The 14771-nt window shown below is 35.0% G+C and overlaps 1 long non-coding RNA gene across 5 annotated transcripts; it reads left to right on the top strand.

Moving 5' to 3' along the window:
* The first annotated feature begins 10354 nt into the window (after positions 1–10354).
* LOC110783463 (uncharacterized) lies at positions 10355–13871 on the top strand. Of its 5 annotated transcripts, none has more exons than XR_008930779.1 (7): positions 10355–10723; positions 10879–10950; positions 11362–11429; positions 12045–12159; positions 12238–12315; positions 13400–13458; positions 13541–13871. It is a non-coding gene; the product is annotated as an uncharacterized lncRNA (long non-coding RNA). The 5 variants fall into 5 exon arrangements; XR_008930778.1 differs by lacking the exon at positions 12045–12159 and adding an exon at positions 12997–13055 and having other exon boundaries at positions 10357–10723; XR_002532071.2 differs by lacking the exon at positions 12045–12159 and having other exon boundaries at positions 10358–10723.
* The last annotated feature ends 900 nt before the right edge of the window (positions 13872–14771 follow it).

Consider the following 14771-nt stretch of genomic DNA (forward strand, 5'->3'; position numbering starts at 1 on the left):
GGAATAATTTTATTCACACCTGCAGGAACAATAAATTCGAATAAAATGCTAATAACTTGTTTGAATTGCATGATTGCTTTAATTTTCAAGTTATTATTCATGATAAATGTTTAGACTTTGCATGCTTCAATGTATGTTTTAATTATTGTTTATAATTAAATATCTTGCACTGCAGGAAATCCTTTTAGAAAGGTAACAGTAAATTTCCTCGATTGGTAGTGAATCCAAGAACGATTCACGAAAATGAGAGAAAAATGAGCAATTTAAAATGTACGTTTCTTATAGCGACTTTTATGGTTGTTTTCGAGTGTCAAAGTCGAATGGAAAACCGATTGGTGCTTGTGAATTCAAAATACAATGTAGTTTTGAGATTATAAAGCATTGAGTTTAAACGCTCAGCTTTACTAATGGTTAACAACCTAATATCTTTGTCCATTTAATTCTCGAATGAGTCTAGTCCCTAGACATTCGAATAGATCGATGCTTAGAGAACTTTAGAAGCTTCTGGTAAGATCATCTAGTTGAAACAGAATATTCAACATAAAATGGTAAGAACTTTGTTGGAGTGACATTAGACATGTCTAAACAAAGTATAAAAGTCAACACTAGAGAATTCAATTCTTAAGACTATAAGAAAGGGTACAAGAAATAGGAAAACAAGGAACAAGTGAAAAGTAATTTACAATTCCGTTTCTACCTATAAGTTTATGTTTAAAAAGAAGTGACCTAGCAATCAAACTTCCTTGGTATCATATACCGCTTGAGGTTCTTACTTCGGTAATAACTCAAACAATGGAAGCTAGGCTACACTAATGGCCTACAAACGGGAAATGAAGCATGGCATTGCTACATTAGTTGTAGGGTCATCTAGTTTGTTTTAAGTCCTTTCAAGGCTGGAACTTAATGGCTATTTTATTCCATAATCAGCATACCTAAATTTTTGTTTCCAAACACAGAAAGACTCACATTCAATAAAGACAAAAACAATGTTTGTTTGTTATTTGAATAAAATGGTCATTTACTGGTTGAGTCAATATGCTTGATTAAAACAAACAATTCTTTAACAATAAAGAACTTTACTATGTTCAAATCAATCTCTTGATTTGAGTTCCACTAATCTTTGGCATTGTTTTTAGACGCAAATTCAAGTCTTAACCTCCAAGAAAACACTACACGTCAAACATCATACTATTCGTACGAAGGTACACCCATACAAGACAAATGAAGGACGACATCTTTCCGTCCTTTTTGGCGGCATTCAGGCCACGTCAGCAGCGCCCAGCGCTAGCGTGTGCTGGAGTTTTGCACCATTTCCCTCCTATAAATACCCCTCATTTCCATCGAAAAAAGGGGGAGAGAAACACATACAACGTCGTAATTTCGACATTACTCCTCACAATACAAATTCCAAAACACCTCAAAAACACATACAAAAATTCCTAAATTCAAAAGCAATTGGGAGCTCGTGCCTAAGCCTAACTAGGTAAATCCGAATCCCATTTCAATCATTCATGCTATTTTGATTTCAAATGATTAGGAAGTTGGTGTTTTTTGCCATAAAAAACACCACTTGCAACAATCATACATGCTTTTTCAAAAATACGAACTTTTTCAAAATACAAAATACAAACTTTCAAGATTCAAGGATGTTCAAAGTTGCTTACATTCATCTCTTTGAACTAGAATCACCTTCAAGTGTGGAGTAATCAAAGATGACACCTTTTACCATTTAAAGGTTTAGTCTTTTGAGAATCAAGACTCCATTTTTCAATATACAAGTTCAAGTTTTCAAATTTCAAGATCCCACCATGTTTAGGGTTGTTCATAACTACCTCTCTAAACTAGGATCATTTCAAGTTCAAATTTTAATCATTTCAAGTTCAAACATTTCAACATTCACGTTTTCAATTTAAAGTTTAACATGCAAAATCTAGGATATTTGGGTTGAGAAACCTCTCCCAAGTTGAGATTTTTGGCTTTGTATTCGTGTCGGGCGCACTTATTTTTAAGGAGCCTCTTGGCGTTCGAATCTCATGTGCCCAAGTACAAATTTCAATTATGCACCTTTCAATATCGCAATTTCAATATCGCATCTTTCAATATCGCACTTTCAATACCGCAATTTTTGTATCGCAATTTCAATTTCGGACTTTCAATTCCGCACCTTTACTTGCCTAGTCCATTTCTAGGCAATGTGGACCTACTCCCTAGTCCTTTTCTAGGGGTTCTTGTATTTACTAATTCCGCACTTTATTTAGTATTGTGATGTTGCTTTATGTGCTTTATCGCTTTCATCACCAACATGCTAAATACAACAAAATACAAAGGTTACTCACGCTTAACGAAGATATTTTTTGGACAAACCGGCCTTAGGTTCCTTAAATCAATCTTTAAAGCAAAGTGACCACCGTACAATTAGAAATTCTATTTTGTTCTAAATTTTAAACCCACATAATCTAATCTTAGGGTTTATTTTCGAAATAATGTTGTGCCAACGTACTTGAATATTTCTAAAGCTCGCCGAATAAGCATTTTCGTTCTCGAGCCCGGATCTCACCCATCCGTTACAAGGATTCAAGGCCTTATCCAAAAAAAGACTCATTTTGTAGTCTTCCCAAACGGGACCTTAAATAAAGTTTGGTGGCGACTCCTTCGAGGTGCAAAAACAATTCAACTGTTCTCTAAACGAACCGCCGCGTGCCAACCCCCCTTGTAGGAAACGGAAAAAACCCCCCCTGCAGTTTCCATGTTCCAAGTCTTACTAAAAACATCATTTCTGATTATTGCTTAGATGCTTAGGGATTTTCCTTTTTAATAAAATACAATAGTTGCTCGTTTTATTTTAAAGAAAGGTTTTATGGATATGCTAGATTAGTCAATGGACTTTATTTATTAGATCACGACAAACAAGTTTATAACATAAATACCAAAAAGGCCAAAAAGAATGATTCAGATCTCACCTATCTGTGGCATTGTCGATTAAGCCATATAAACATAAAGCGCATAAAAAGACTTCAAAAGGAAGGAATTCTAAAGTTGGAGAAAGAGCAACTGAACTATTGGGTTTAATCCATACAGATGTATGTGGACCAATGAGTACAAATGCTAGAGGTGGTTTCAGCTACTTTATCACTTTCACTAATGACTTAGGTAGATATGGTTATGTCTACCTGATGAAGCATAAGTCTGAATCCTTTGACAAATTCAAGGAATTTCAGAGTGAAGTAGAGAATCAATTAGGCAAGAAGATTAAGGCACTGCGGTCTGATAGAGGCGGTGACTATCTGAGCTATGAATTTGATGACCATTTGAAAGAATGTGGAATTCTATAAGAATTGACTCCTCCTGGAACACCTCAATGGAACGGTGTGTCGGAACGGAGGAATAGAACCTTGCTAGACATGGTTAGATCAATGATGGGTCAGGTCGAACTTCCAATAGAATTTTGGGGACATGCACTAAACACAGCTGCACTCACTATAAATAGAGCTCCGTCTAAAGCTGTTGAAAAGACTCCATATGAGTTATGGTTTGGAAAGCCTCCAAAAGTGTCTTTTCTTAAGATTTGGGGTTGTGAAGTATACGCCAAACGATTAATTTCAGACAAACTTCAACCAAAATCTGACAAGTGTATCCTTGTGGACTATCCAAAGGAAACAAAGGGGTATTAATTCTACAATACATCTGAGAACAAGGTGTTTGTTGCTTGAGATGGTATCTTTATGGAAAGATATCACATTTCCAAAATGACAAGTGGGAGAAAAGTAGACCTCGAAGAAATTCGAGTCGAACAACAAACTCTAGAGAATGCTCAAGATGACATTCAGGATCAAACTCATAGATCTTTAGAAGTATCTGGTGAGAATCAAGTACCATCTAGAAATGTAACCCCGCGTAGATCGCAGAGATATAGATCTCAACCGGAAAGGTACTTAGGTATTTTGACGAACGAGAGCTATGAAGTTCTATTACTTGAAAGTGATGAACCTGCAACTTACAAACAAGCTATGACGAGCCCTAGCTCCAAGCAATGGCAAGAAGCTATGCAATCTGAATTAGACTCCATGTCTGAAAACCAAGTTTGGGATTTGGTCGATTTGCCAGATGGCTACCAAGCCATAGGAAGCAAATGGGTTTTAAAACTGAAAAAGGACAAGGATGGAAAACTAGAAGTTTTCAAAGCTAGATTGGTTGCAAAAGGTTACAGGCAAGTCCACGATGTGGATTACGATGAAATCTTTTCACCAGTTGCAATGCTAAAGTCTATTCGGATAATGTTAGCAATTGCTGTAGATTACGATTATGAAATATGGCAAATGGATGTCAAAACCGCTTTCTTAAACGGCGTTTTAACATAAATTGTGTTTATGATACAGCCTTGGGTTTTTGAGGATCCAAAGAATGCTAAAAATGTATGCAAGCTTAAGAAATCAATCTACGGATTGAAGCAAGCATTAAGGAGCTGGAATATACGTTTTGATGAAGCAGTCAGTGACTTTGGTTTCATCAAGAACGCAGACGAATCTTGTGTATACAAGAAGGTCAGTGGGAGAAAAATTAATTGCTTTTCTGGTATTATATGTCGACGACATATTACTTATCGGAAATGACATTCCTATGTTGAACTCTGTCAAAATTTGGCTTGGGAAATGTTTTTCGATGAAAGATCTAGGAGAAGCACAGTACATACTGGGCATCAAGATTTACAGAGATAGATCTAAGAAGATGATTGGACTCAGTCAAAGCACTTATATCAATAAGGTGCTTGAAAGGTTCAATATGGCAGACTCCAAGTGAGGCTACCTACCCATGTCTCATAGAATGAATCTAAGCAAGACTCAGTGCCCAAAAACACTAGATGAGCGTATACGAATGAGTGGGATTCCATATACATCATTGATTGATTCAATAATGTATGTTATGATATGTACACGCCCGGATGTTGCGTACGCACTCAGTGCTACGAACAGATACCAGTCAAACCCAGGAGAGAGGCACATTGGACTGCTGCCAAGAATATTCTTAAGTACCTGAAAAGGCACAAAGATGATTTCCTGGTCTATGGTGGAGATGATGAATTAATTGTTAAAGGCTATACGGACGCAAGTTTCCAAACCGACAAAGATGATTTCAGCTCACAGTCTGGGTTTGTCTTCTGCCTCAACGGAGGTGCAGTAAGCTGGAAAAGTGCTAAGAAAAGCACCATTGCAGATTCTACAACTGAAGCAGAGTACGTTATTGCACATGAAGCAGCAAAGCAAGCTATTTGGCTAAGGAAGTTCGTAGGTGAACTTGGTATAGTCCCCTCCTTTAAAGGACCAATAGCTCTGTATTGTGATAATAACGGAGCTATTGCACTGGCAAAGGAGCCTAGACACCACCAGAGAGTCAAGCATGCACTTCGTAGATTTCACCTTCTACGAGAGTTCGTTGAAAGAAAAGAAGTCGAGATAAGCAAGATTGGAACTAACGACAACATCTCAGTTCCATTAACTAAACCTCTGCCGCAGGCGAAGCACAACTCGCACACTGCAGCTATGGGAATCAAACATATTGGAGAATGGCTTTGATGTCCTTGTTTAATGTTTTAAAGTTTTAGAGTTTAAATAATTTGTAAAACGTTATTGGTTAACCATTCATAGAAATGAATAGAATTCATTTTTCCATTTAATTTTTGGTTTATTAAATGATGAGTCCTTTCAATTTGACGATATATTCAAGATAGACTGTCAGGACCAGTCATGTGACTAAGAAATGTCTATCAAGTGAACTTGAATGTCAAAAGTTGAAAATGGTCCCTGGTCGGAGTTTTCTACAAAGATGGACGCATAGAAAACGTTAGACGACTAGAATGCAAGATGACTAGTAGTTCTGTTTCTTGAACTATGTGGACATGGCAATGTCGTAATCATTTTCATAGATACTTACTTTGGGAAGACTAGTATCGGACAGACCTATGAAACTTTACTGTAAGAGATGAAAATCTGTCATAAGTAAATTTCATTAAAAATTATTAGACACTAATCCTCAATACCTGAGTGATTTGAGATTACTTGTTTGAAAACTGATTACTTTGACATTGTCAACCGTCGCACCATAAAAGGAGGCTATAAAGACAACGCTCGGGTAATCACCTATCAAACGAAGTCTAATCTCAAGATCGCAAGATTGGGATTGTCCTCCCATAAATCGGGATGAGATGCTGAAAGTTGTACAAGGCCACTCGGAGAGCTAGAAACTGTAAAATGCATGGCCGTGCTCAGATGAATCATAGGCTATGATTATCTGTTTATTTGATCATTTGAACTCTGAAACCGAGAAACACCTCTGGACATAATAACGATGACAACTCTTACCTTATGTTCAAGAGCAAGCATCAAGCGACAAAGGAATTAGGAAATGCACACTTGTCCCTAAGGACAAGTGGGAGACTGAAGCAAATAATGCCCTTGGTCCAAGTATGCATTTAATGCTAAGTCTAATAAATGCGGTTCAGTATTAATTATACAAGTTAATAATTCAGTGAGATCAAGTGAACCGTATTCCTAGCTAGAGGCCGCTTCAGTTCAAGTGGAATTAATAATATTAATCCACATGTCACTCTTGACTGAACCTGTAGGGTCACACAAATAGTACGTGAACGGATCAAGTATTTAAAGGAATTAAATACTCCATTTATGGATATTCGGAATCGACGGATCTCGGTTCTAGTGGGAGCTGAAATCGTCAAAAGGCAAATTATGAATACTCCAGAAACGATGATATTGCCGGAACGGAAATATGGATCGTATCGGAAATATATATATTATCCAAGTCGTAGATGTTGCCGGAAACGGAAACATGGTACGTATCAGAAAATATTATCGGAAATGGAAATATTGCCGGAATCGGAAATATTGCCGGAAACGGAAATATTGTCAAAATCGGAAATATTATTGGAATCGGAAATATTAAATATTTGTTCGAAACGGAAATTAATTCCGGAATTGGAAATATTAAATATTGTTCGAATCGGAAATGAATTCCGGAATCGGAAAATTAATCGGAAGCGCGTCGTACGAAATAAACATCGGACGAGCTTGCTAGACGAAGGCCCAGCACAAGGCCAGGCCCACGCCTAGCAAGCCAAAGGCACGCAAGGCCCAGCGCAAGGCCAGGCCCAGCGCGCCCTTGGGCTGCGAGCAACACGCGGGCTACGAGCAAGCCATGGGCTGCGAGCACTCGTGGGCTGCGAGCTAGCCATGGGCTTCTCCGCATGCGCGGGCATGGCCTGCACTCTTGTGGTACGTGCTCGTGTGTATGTTGAAGTTCGTGCATGCATTGAATCCTTAAACAATTAGGATTAGTTTAAAAAGATTAATTTCCTAAAAGTTACTAGGTTCAACTAAAGTCTAATTCTAATATATTTAGATTACTTGAATCCTAGTAGACTTCTAATTCCATTATTCCTACCCTATAAATATGGGATGGCTTTCACAATTTATGAACACATAATTTCAACTATTCACCTAGGTTTAAGGATTAAAACTAACGTTAATATTGCCTCAAATATTCGAATAATTCATAATACCTTAGGTGCAAGTCTAGTTAATTAAATCTAAGGTGGATCCGAACGTGCTGTGGACTATCTAATGAGGGACTACACTTGGAGTCCTAAACTTGTTCTTGTTCGGTTCGGGAGCAGCTAGGGAGAGCACGCTACAAATGTATGCATCCTAAATTATGCTAATTGTTATGTGGCAATTAATTTGGATTCCTGGCTTTATGGTTTTTCCGCATGAAATATATATGATTTATATTTATCATAACCTAACACAATCAAGCTTCAAAGAGGAACTCATGAACGAACAAGCCAAAGTAATGCAAGCAACAAATCACGCTCTCGCGCCAATTCGAAACTAAACACTCCAACATTCTAGTAATTTAGGTTAGCTAATCCTAAAATAAATAGACATGGAATCAAACATCATTTAATCAATTTAATCACAAAACAATCACAAAATAATCTCCAAAATCCTCAATTCTACATCCAAAGCTTCACCCCTAATCTCTAGATCATAAACTATTCAATGAGCATGATTAGAGCTAGAATAAACTAGAACAAAACTTAATCATGAAAAATCAACCATGAAATCAAAGTATAAATGAATCTATGAAACATTTAAAGACTCTAAGAACAAAATAAAGAAGAGAGTAAAGAATTATACCAAATGAAGCTTGAAATTGAAATTTCAAAATGCGAAGAACTTTGAAGAACAAATCTGAAAATTCCCTCAAAAGAGCTACATAATTGATGAACTAAAAGTAAAATTAAAGTGTTTAAACTTGCGGAATTAAAGCCTAAAACATAATTCTAATCTATCATATGCTATCTAATTTAAGTGTTTCTCTCTCTAAAACTTCTAGAACTCATAAAATTAGAACAAAAAAAGTTCCCCCCAAAATTGGGAAAAGGGGGTATTTATACCCTTTCCCAAAAACATAAAAAATAAACTAAAAAATACGAAATCAAGACTACGATGCGGGTGCACCATATGGGTTCGGGCGCACAAACATGGGCCTTCGAGGGCGCACCGATGAGTGAAAGAAAGCAGCAAAGCCAAAGTTACGATGAAGGTGCGGGCGCACCAAAAGGAGTGCGGGCGCACCAAAAGGAGTGCGGACGCACTGCTCTAGAAAGATGAAAATGGAGATTTCAAAAAGTTTCTGCAACTTTTCTAGATTTTGTGCGGGCGCACCGCTCTGCAAACATGATTTTTTTTTAACAGGAAAAAAGACATTTCCCTTCCTGTGCGGATGCAGGAATTTGGGTGCGGGCGCACCGCTCTACAAACATGATTTTTGTTGGAAACAGTAAATAAGGCATTTCCCTTCCTGTGCAGGTGAACAAATTTGGGTGCGGGCGCACCGCTCTGCAAACATGATTTTTGTTGGAAACAGAAAAAAAAAATTATTTTCCTTCCTGTGCGGGTGCACCAATTTGGGTACGGGCGCACCGCTCATCAAACATGATTTTTTTTCTGGAAACTCCTTTCTTCCTTTAAATCCGTCCATGTTCCTACAAAAATAAAATAAACGAATAATAACAAAATAAAACTATGATCAAAACTAAGAATTATTAGGAGTGAACCTAAAACTAAAAATAGAAGTAAAAATCATAAGATAAAGGATGAAATAAGAACAAAAACTAGATAAAAGGATAAGAAAATATAGGTTTAGAGAGACATAAATGTCGCTCATCACCTCCGTTCCTTAATACTCGCCCTGGTTTGACCGGAACAGAGTTTTAGGTAATTTACTTGACTTATTAATTTATTTGGTGGTAGTTGACAATTGGGTATTTTAATATAGTTAGTGGAAAATATGTCAAATAGATGGGTGGGGGTGGGGTGGAGGTTGAATTTTTTCAATATTTTTTAGGAAGTAAGAATATATGTGGGTCCATGGTTAAGTGAGAGATATGATATAATATTAGTAAAACTATGTCATATATAGATATGGGGCGAATATTAAGGGACAAATTTATAAGGAAAACAGGGCAAGTATGAAGGGACAGAAAGTAGAAATAGTGATTATATCATGTATAATATTAACTATATGTTTGAAATAGTTACTATGTATATTATTATGTTCTTTGTATATTCTTTTTTCTACTCTATATTATTAATAATAAGAGTAACTATATTATGAAGACAATAACTAAATGATTATAACAATAATTATGTTTGCAAATTTATGAGTATATGACCATCAATAATAGTAATATTGACTATATAATGTATAATAGTAACTATATGTTTGAATAATTACTCTGTGTTAGTACAAGTATGGGTGAATCATTGTCCTACGAAGGTTACTCCAAATGTACTCTCAACCGGTTTGTCCCTAAATTAATGCATTAGGTTTTCTTTCCCCTCAAAAAAACAAAAAATAGTTACTATGTGTATTATTATGTTCTTTATATGACCTTTTTTTCTACTCTGTATTATTAATAATAAGAGTTACTATATTATGATGACAATAACTATATGGCTATAACAATAACTATGTTTGCAACTCTGCAAGTGTATGATCATCATTAATAGTAAGAGTCACTATATCATGTATAATAGTAACTAAATATTTTAAATAGTCAACATATATAGTTGATATCACTACAACAAAAACATTAATTAACAGCACCTATTTAATAGCGTTTATCAAAAAGCGCTATTATTAGAATGAATTAACAAAACTTTATTTTACATTGCTGTTATTGAAAGCAATCTAAATTTTCACTAAATATAATACAACGCTTTTCTGTAAATGATGTTAGCCTGTTATTAGTATTTATCAAAAGTATTATGAAATCATGCATAAAAACAATCATCGCTTTTCTTTAACTATACAGATTAGTATTTATCAAAAGCACTCCACAGCTAAAACCAAAACCCTTCCCACGTTCTACGACTTCTACCTCTTCCTTCCTTCTCCCACCACGATTTAAACGGTTAAGGATCTATTCCCAATCGAATTCAAGAGTTTAATCCCAATCCGAATTCAAAATTTTAATCCCAATCCAACTCGACTCAAAGCGAAATTTCTCAAATCCAAATTTACAGATTTCACTTCAATCTAAATCCAGATATTTTCTTATTTATCTTCTTCTCCATCGAATGCTTCTCGGCGGAGATTAATATCTGGCGAACATTTTTCCCGGCTTCTTGTGGTTGAATTATCAATTGTGAGTTTGAATTATCAATTATTTAAGGTTTCTTACTGTTCTTTGTTAGGGTTTGTGTTTTGTTGTTTTCCCCCAACTTTTATTTGTTCGATTTAGGGTTTGAACTAATTTGTACTTGATTAAATTCTCAAATTATGTTCATTCTTGTTGATTAGGGTTTTCCACCATTACCGATTTAGGAGTTTGTTCAGCATCTAACACCTTCTCAATCGAGTGTCCTGCACAAGGTAAGAATTACGTTTCAGAGCTTCCATGTTTATGAGATTACTGCATTCTTGTAAATGCTGATTAGATTTTTTTTCCCCCTTTTTCTTTTGCCTGTGATGGTAAATTTAGGAAAGCATGTTAATTAATTCGTATTTTTCTTTGGTATTTCTTGAGTAAAAAAACAGTCTTGAACTACAAATCATGGAAGAAATTGGGGAAAACAATAAGACTGAGTACTGTTTTGTATCAATAGCTTATGATTGTCGATTCAACCAATGATTACTTAAATTGATTTTAAGTTGTTTGATGGTATTTGTATTTATCTTGTCTCGCTAGCATATGTTATTCCATTTTTCATTCTTTAGTTTTCTATTGTATATATTTGGATTTTATATGCTAACTTGAATAGTGCTTATTATTTTGACTCATAGGTATTACGGCTTGCTCGGAAACTATGAGATTTTCTTCTTGTTGGAATCCATACTGTCCAGACTGTCAGGTTATTGTCTATGCCCTTCTCATATAATACTTTTAACATGGGGTTCACTTAGATATTGATTTAGTTGTTGGTATATGTTGACTCATAGCACAAGTGTGTAATTTCCTCTATGTGTAGTGATAATCTCTCAAACTAGGCTTTATGCTGCTATATGTGATAGTTCATCTAAGCTAACTAGTAAATTCTTTGAGGCGATGCACCAAAACGTTATAGGGATCCCATAGTATCTATCAGCAATGGGGCTTATGTAGCAAAAGAACTAAACCAAGTCACCTGGGTTTTGTCTCTCTTCTTCTTGGAAACTGAATGGAAAATTCTGTTTAATGGGAAATAGATTAGGTGTATTAGAAATCACCGCATGGTTTAATGTGTACCTAAGCTAAGCTTTCCTGATTCCTATCCAGTCATAAGCTGGCAGCTGCTTGACTTATTTGGTAACTAATACTAGCAATTTTCAGTTTGACTAACTAGGCCATGGGAGAACAGAAAAATAATGTAGGCTTTATTTCAATAAGATAAAAGGTTACTAATGGGGCACCCGTTCTTTCTCGTACATACAACCAGCAACAGTAAAGTCCTCTATTCAAAACTTTGTGAGGTTTATACGCTTTACAGTTGCTTCAGGAAGCACATTTTGGTGAGACAAACACAGGAAATCAGATTGCAGAGCAGCCTCATGCATTATACGAAGTACTAAACAAAACACAAGCTTTTTGATTGGAAGGGATAGGTAGTAAAAGAACGGAATGATGCATGATGATATTTGTAATTTAAATGGTTCATATCGTTAGTAATGTTTGCATAACAGTATGTAGGATGATTGCCGCACTCCTAGCGAGATTGGCCAACGGTCACATGACAACATATAGCTCAACATAATAAAAAGGTAACAAAATAGACAACCTTGTTTGACAAAAAGTCATCATAAATTCTTGATTTTTTCATGGATCATCTCCTCATCTATAGTCCACCATGTACAGAAAGAAAAAAAAGTTTTTATCATTCATTTCATTAACTCTTCTGTTTATCATGCTAAAACATATACACATGGCTGCCTATTTTACTCTGTGAGTCAAAGGTTTATTATTCTCGACTCTGGAATTATGAGGGACTGACTTAATTTTTTACTTAACTTCCTGCAACGGTCAACTGGAACAACCTCTTTGGAATTGCAAGGGTAAGATGCAAACCCGCTCACCACGGTCAAAGAAGGAACTTTGTTAGATGGGTAACTCATAGTTTTAGTCCTTAAAAAAAATTATCCAGAGTAATGGAGTAGATGTTAACTCCAAGCATGGATGCAAAATTCGCAAATTTTAATTGAAGAAGTTGAAGTAGTCTATCTCTTATAAAACCATTAAACCAAACCAAAGAAAAGAGGAGATTGCTTCATGGTACTATCTTATCAAACCAAAGAACACAATAGTAAAATTCTTCCATTTTCTTTTTCTGTTATCTTCGTTCCTCCTCTAGAAATTGAGGCTGAATCAAAAGTTCAACCCAAGCTAATCCCACGTCTTGGGGCGTCAAGTATTCAAAACTAATTGATTGTATTTTGCCTGTGTAGTGTCCTCGGCAAAAGAATGTCATGGATTCTGGATATTATGTCATGAGATACATGAAGATGTATGTACTTTTCTTTGTTCAATTAAGCCTAGACATTATTCAGAGTAATGGAGTAGATGTTAACTCCAAGCATGGATGCAAAATTCGCAAATTTTAATTGAAGAAGTTGAAGTAGTCTATCTCTTATAAAACCATTAAACCAAACCAAAGAAAAGAGGAGATTGCTTCATGGTACTATCTTATCAAACCAAAGAACACAATAGTAAAATTCTTCCATTTTCTTTTTCTGTTATCTTCGTTCCTCCTCTAGAAATTGAGGCTGAATCAAAAGTTCAACCCAAGCTAATCCCACGTCTTGGGGCGTCAAGTATTCAAAACTAATTGATTGTATTTTGCCTGTGTAGTGTCCTCGGCAAAAGAATGTCATGGATTCTGGATATTATGTCATGAGATACATGAAGATGTATGTACTTTTCTTTGTTCAATTAAGCCTAGACATTATTATATGCATTGTCACTAATTATGTTAATTTTCTCATTTTGTAGTACTTTCATGATTGCAATGTTCCGAATTATGATCAAGGACAAATTGATGAAGTCAGAGCTCAATGGACGCGTCATGTTCTTCTCGTGTGAATATTGCGATGCATAATTATGTTTTTCGACTAGAATTTCTCTAGAACGTTTTAATTTAATTTTATTGGTTTGAAATTAAAAGAAGTACTATATGAAAACGATACTTCTTTCTGTTTTCTAGTGTGTTTTTATTGTACTGTGTATTTAGGCATATATGATTTTAAGTTATGTACGAGACATCGAGACGTTTATTTGATATGATAGAAATGAAGTTGGATCTTATATATATTCAATTTGATTACTCTGTGTAGGTTCTAAAATGATTTTATATTTTATTACAGGTATTTAATAATTAAAATTTAAAATTTAAAAAGAGCCCAACAAAAGTTAAAAAATGCACTTAAACAACCGCGCTTTTTAGTTACACGCTATTAATTAATTTAAATTAAATTAATCACAAAATTTCCCGCCATACTGAAGCTTTAATAGCGCTTATATATTGAATGCTGCTAAATGAGGAAAAAATGACAGCGCTTTTAAAAAGCGTTGTGATTCTTTTAACAGCGCTGTTAATTAACAGCGCTTTAAAAGCGATGTCTTTCATTGAAAAAAGCGCTATTAAAAGCTTATTTTGTTGTAGTGGTATATATTATTTATTATTTTCAGGTATACTTTTGATACACAATGTTCTAATGGTCCATTGTATAAATGAATAAAAGATTTTAACTACATCAGAAGGAAGCTGTTGAAGAAATTGGTTTTGGTGGCTTGCTATCTCTTCAATTGGCAGAAAGAATACAAATACAAATCCAGCGAATTATCGTAGCTTAAAAAATGTCATAGAACTCTGTCAATGTAGTAGTTTTATTTGCTTTGAATCCAACATGGTTGTATTTCACTTCTTTGTGATGAAAGTATACTAGCAGAAAAACAAGAATAAATATATAGTTATTCTTTTACATATATAATTACTCTTTCTAATTCTGTAGTTACTCTTTGTATGTAATAACAATAATAACTAAATATATAAAAAAAATTATTGCATGACCATTAGAGTGATTATATTACATATAAGTACAACTATATCAACGTAAGAGTTATTATATGATCTTTGCAGTAATTATGTCACATATATTAATAGTTGTAATGTTAAAAGTTATTGTATAACTAATAGAATACCTATATTACATTATAAGTACAA

Source organism: Spinacia oleracea, chromosome 3, assembly GCF_020520425.1.
Source record: "Spinacia oleracea cultivar Varoflay chromosome 3, BTI_SOV_V1, whole genome shotgun sequence".
NCBI classification, from domain to species: Eukaryota; Viridiplantae; Streptophyta; class Magnoliopsida; order Caryophyllales; family Amaranthaceae; genus Spinacia; species Spinacia oleracea.